Here is a 5,667-nt window from a genome sequence, read left to right on the forward strand (position 1 = left end):
AGAAAAGAAAGAATTTCCAGAAGTACTTCACAAAGTCGCAAAAATAATGGGGTAAGTGTCTTTGGAGTGAGAGGGAATATTTTGAGGGGGATTAATGACAATGTGTCTTTTATTTTTTTAAATTCCAACATTCACTGTACATTTCAATTATACTTTGTGTGTGTGAAAAGTATATATATGTACATATATATGTGTACATATATAGGCATTTGTGTATGTGTGTATGTATATATATATATATACTTTAGGCTCTGTTTATCTGAATCATCTTGATTGATGCAACTAGATATATAAACAAGACAAAGAACTCTATATTATGAAGAAAATGTCAAAATTAATATTCAGACATAGTTACTCTATGCCAGTTTAGATAAGCAGAAAGGAAATAAGGCAAGTCCCATCTTATAAACATACAATCATGGATATTAAAATTGGTTACTTTGAAGATAAAGAAACTAAAATGCAACAAAGTTCAACAATTTCCCAGAGACATCCAGCCAATAAGTGGCAGAGGTATCAACAGCACCTTTCCTAAATTCTAGTCTAGTGTTCTAACCTTTAAACCAAACTTCTAAATTCACCCTTGACTCTTCCTACATTTCAGTATTTTACCATGCGCACTAAGTCGTGAAGCTGACTTACAGCCCCTATCACTATTGTTCACCAGTTTTTCTTTGGAACAAGGATCTTTGGCTGAACAAAACAGTGTGTTTATCACTGACAGGGAGCACACGCAGGCTTCGGAGAGTGGCACTGTAGTGAAGGCCAATAGAGAGTCTACAAGTCCCTCTAGCTAATGAGGATTTGTCACAGAGAACCTCTGTGATCCATCCAGAGACAGTGTGGCGGGAAATATCAGGCTGGTGTCAAGGTACTCAACTACAAAAAGGGTTGGGGAAAGAAATGTCAAGGCCTACAGGGATGCAATATCTTTAAATTTCCCATTTCCAGAGAGGGCTGTGGTGACCTGAACAGAATATACCCCAAATTAGTATTGTCGTTGCTAAATAGAACAGTAGTTTGCTTCAAGGGAGTTTCCCAGAACTTTCTTATATGAGGTCCTCACAGTCCATCAACTACTTTTGGTAGGTTTAACCATTAATCCTACGCAATTTTGACATACTTGCAAGTCTCACTCAATATTTAATAATGCATTGCCTTAGTAGGAAGAAAAAGAAACTGTAGATTACTTTTGCAAAGAACATCTGCTTGCTGCAGAAAAAATGTATGGGAAGAAAAATAAGGAATTGATTCAAATTTCCCTGGATAGCTTTTAAAGCCAGCTGAGAAAAAATCAAAGAATATATTCTAATTTCTTAGAAGGCAAATAAAAACAGTTGTTTAGTGTCTAACAAAACAAGCTGTACTTTTTATGTTAAGCCTATAAGAAATTTTTTATGTAGCTGGTATGTTTAATATTTTTGTATACTATGGTTTTGAACAAAACATTACTGGTATGAAAATAGTATATTTTAAGTTATTATATGTTTTATTCTTTGCTTGCTCAGATATATAATTGTTCCTATGGGAAGAAATGAACCTTTTGACAACAGAAGTCTTGATAATTTCTATGAAAATCCTCTAGTGAAAAGCAAGGATAGTATGTTAAATGTCTCCACCACCTAGAAAAGACCAGAAGGGAGAGTATCTTATCAGTATCAGTCAGATGCCATGAACTCTTGCACAGATACAGTCACAATAAGTGACACTACATGTGTCATAATAAGCCCAGTGTCGCTAAGGGGACTGCATAGACCTCTCGATGATGCTTACTGCAGGACTTATCCCTAGCAGACAGGTCAATGTTTCCATTACCTGTATGAAATGCCAGGGAAGCTATGAGCTCTAGGATAGATTATGAGAAGTAGTTACTGGTGATCATAACTGTATGTTCACTTCTGACCTCTTTCTGAGGAATGTGCAAGTGAGAAATGAGGGTAGGCTCACAAATGAAATCAAGCGCAATGGTGTAGGTTGAAATGAGACAGCCAAACACAGAATCATTGCTATTAGAAATGAAATATTCAAATATGAAGAACAAACTAGCAGGCATGGACTAGCAAATTTTCTAAAGGATTGGTACCTCAAAGAGAGTGGGGAATACATGAATGCCTATTTACTGACCTACTACTGCCATGAAGCCAGATAATGCGAATAAATTCGTCTTAAAATTATGACTTGAAAATTTGGCTGGACTCAAGCTGTGCTTTTTTCCACTTATGCTAACATTATTTCTGTCCATCATATCAACTACCTAATGGCGCCAGTCTATCGTCTCTTGACAAGAGTCATAAAAATCTGACAGTGGAAATTGTGTGGTATATGAAATTCCAAATTGTGCAAAATATGTGATATTTTGTGAGTCCTGTGGAAGTGACTTTGTAGAACCACTTGCATTATATGCAAAGAAACTGATAATGAAAACTTAGCTGGCTTACTTTCATTAACAACTGAAGAAAATACAATTGACTCAAGTAAATTAATAAAAATCAACAGAATAAGAGAAATTTTGGGGAAAACAAGAACATTCCATTTTTTCAAAGAGGATTCTCCTGGTAACTATAAAATTATAATTATGTAAAGTTAAATACTACTTGTATGTTCCAAAAAGTCTCAGATCTGTTATTTCTTATTAGCTAGAATCTTTGAAAAAATTAAATCTTCTGCAAGGCTTATTCCCATTCCTATTTTGATGCAGTTAGCCTATAATACCCTGACTTCTCAAACAGCTCTCCTCTAAGCAGATTCCCGGTTTTCAATTTCCTAACCCAAAAATAGAGAGCAGTTTCTCTTATGAAAATGAAATGAGCTCAGAATTTTACTCTGCAGCCTCAAAAGGACTCAATCAGTCAGTAATTTGCAATATAAAGTAAGACTGAGGGAGCACACTAGAATATCAAGATGAAAGATCAGAGATACATAATTTGGAAATAATATTTGATATTTGTTTATTTATTTGAAACAAAGCAAACAACGGTGCTACTATAAAGCAGTTTTATATAGTACCACCCAAAGAAAATAAAGCAATGTAATCGTTTTTGTAGATGATACTATAAGACAGTGATTATTATGGGGTTTACCATAATCAGTGTGAAGAGAGATTCGAGGATTTTTTTTCCATATCTATGTCTTTAGAAAAAGAGAGAACACACTGATATTTGCAAACAGGCAAAAGATACTTTAAGGATGAGAGGGGGAAATAATAAAATTTGGTCATTCGATATTTGAGCAAATCTATTCACTCTAGTCCTTCCCTTTTAAATAACAACTGAGCTCTTTTAAAGGCGATAGATACATTTGGACCTGCCCCAGCCTCTCTACTGGAAATAGGCCAAGGGTCCAGAATTGACTCCTTTATCTCATGAACAAGGATGACCAGGCAAAGGCAAACACACATATACCCTCTCTACAAGTTCAATCTATACCTAAGAAATTTTAGTGCTTAAGGCAAGTTAAATATTTACATTGGTCTTAAATATATTTATAAAAGCACCACAGAGTTCCTCCTTTGATTCTGTAACTTGCTTTGATTCCTGGGAGCTTAAATAAATGTTAACTGTCATAATTGTTCATTTATTTGGGAATGCTTTTTAATGAGATCTTTAGACTCCTGACATAATTTTTTTCTTTTACTAAAACCTTTAAACAGGCTAGAAAATAGTCCAGGATTTTGGCAACAGAATTTCAAAGCTGGAAGAGATCTTAGAGCTCATCTAGCATCTTTATTTTTATAAATGAAAACTAAGGCCCAGAGGACTAGAGTTCAGGATTATGCTTATACAACAAAATGCAGAATATAAAGGAAGATGGTGAAATCTGAAAGGCCAGATACCTACAAACACCAATCCACAAATTATAGCTGTAAGGTATTAGGCAATCACTAAACCCCAAAGGAAGATGTTTGACATAACTAGAGTTAACTAATTTATTTGTGAACTCCAGTTTCTCTATCTGCCAAAATGAGAGTGATATCAAGATCTCAAGATAATTGTCAGAAATGCCGATAATGTACAAAAATGCTTTTTAAAATGTGAGCTACTCTTTTAACTTACTAGGAGAGATTTCAGAAACACTGAGTCAGGCCTTTTGCTCTTGTTAATAGAATGTGATGTCAATCTACATCTGACTCACAGTTTTAAAATTACTTTTAGTAAAAGTCACCTGCTTTTTGGTACTATCCTTGAACAAGATTGTTTACCACTGAATGGGTCTCAACAGTAGATTCAAGATGCTATAGGAAAAGTGAGACAAAGAATTCAGAAAACACTATTATATGGCTCTAAACAAAGAGAAGTAGAGTTAATTAATATAAAAAAGACTTTGAAAGACCCTATAGTAGGAAATTTGTTTATACTATATTATTCAGACCTTCTTTGGCACACTTAATTTAAATAATAATTACTAATACATGCAAAGATTTGTGTTACCTAAACAAGGCCTACCCCAAAAATTGCATATCGAAAGTGTTAGTAAAGGCCTAAGTTTACTGAAATGATAGAGATAACAAAAATACAATGCTTTTAGTTCCTTCTATGAGTTAAACAAATAAAATATCAATTTAATTAATTTAATTTTACACATAGGATGAGGGGGTCGCTCAGTGGGTACGAGGTTATACCTTGGGACAATGAAAGTATTTGGAAATGGGTGGTGGTGATGGTTACACATCATTGTAAATGTACAAGATGTTTTTCTTATTTTTGCTTTTAAATAGTTTAAGTGAATTTCTCACCCACAAATTAATTTTTAATTTTACATATCCATAAAATAATCACTTTTAAAATATTAAAAATTCCCAAGTTTATATGATAACCAAAAAAAGTTTCACAGAACTAAGTAAGATGCCTAATTGGTCTCCAAAATGTCTGTGTGTTTTTATAAAAATAAAAACCAATACTTCTGTAAGCTCTTAGAACTTCAGGCACTGTATTAAAGTCAATATTGTAAAAAGCAGTACTTTCTACAGGTAGCTAATATTTTACAGGCAGATTACAAACCATCACAAAACACATATTGACAGAGATTGACTATAGCTGCTGTAACTTAATCTCAGCATTCCGGTGATCTCAAATCTCTCGAGCTCACTTCATGGTTTATGATACAGTTACATCACAATCCCTCAATAGAATTACAGCTTTGTCACTAATCTCTCTCTATCAGTTATCCTGTAAGGAAGGAAGCTGCAAGGCCCCACTAGAAAAAGGCAATGGCATGAGTGATTGCATTCAGTCTCTTTCCACAACAATATCTGTAAGTCTAGAAGTGATAAATGGCACCCAAGTTATAAATGAGCAACAAGGTCAGTAGCACCAAAGCAGCCAAGAGTTCAAAGAAAAGTCACAATTCTGATGGGTTCAAGAAAAGGCCACATACTGCTGGCATGCATTAAGAGATAAATCCTCCAAGATGCCTTACTGCAATTAAGAAACAGAATTAGAAAAGCTTGTTATTGAAGAGCCAAGATTTTTGTCCAAGATTTGAACAGAGCACATTGATTAGTATAAAATTCATTATTTTTCCAGAAAAATGTTGAATAACATTTTCTGATTAGTCAAGAATCCTGGTGAAGAACATCTTCAAAATGTTAAATAATGCTTTGACAATAAAAATGCATAATTGAATAACACTGTTTTATTCTTGATTTTTTTTTTTTTTTTTTTTTTTTTT

The sequence above is a fragment of the Fukomys damarensis genome, unplaced genomic scaffold (genome assembly GCF_012274545.1).
Source record: "Fukomys damarensis isolate Sample0158 unplaced genomic scaffold, DMR_v1.0_HiC HiC_scaffold_24, whole genome shotgun sequence".
NCBI lineage: Eukaryota > Metazoa > Chordata > Mammalia > Rodentia > Bathyergidae > Fukomys > Fukomys damarensis.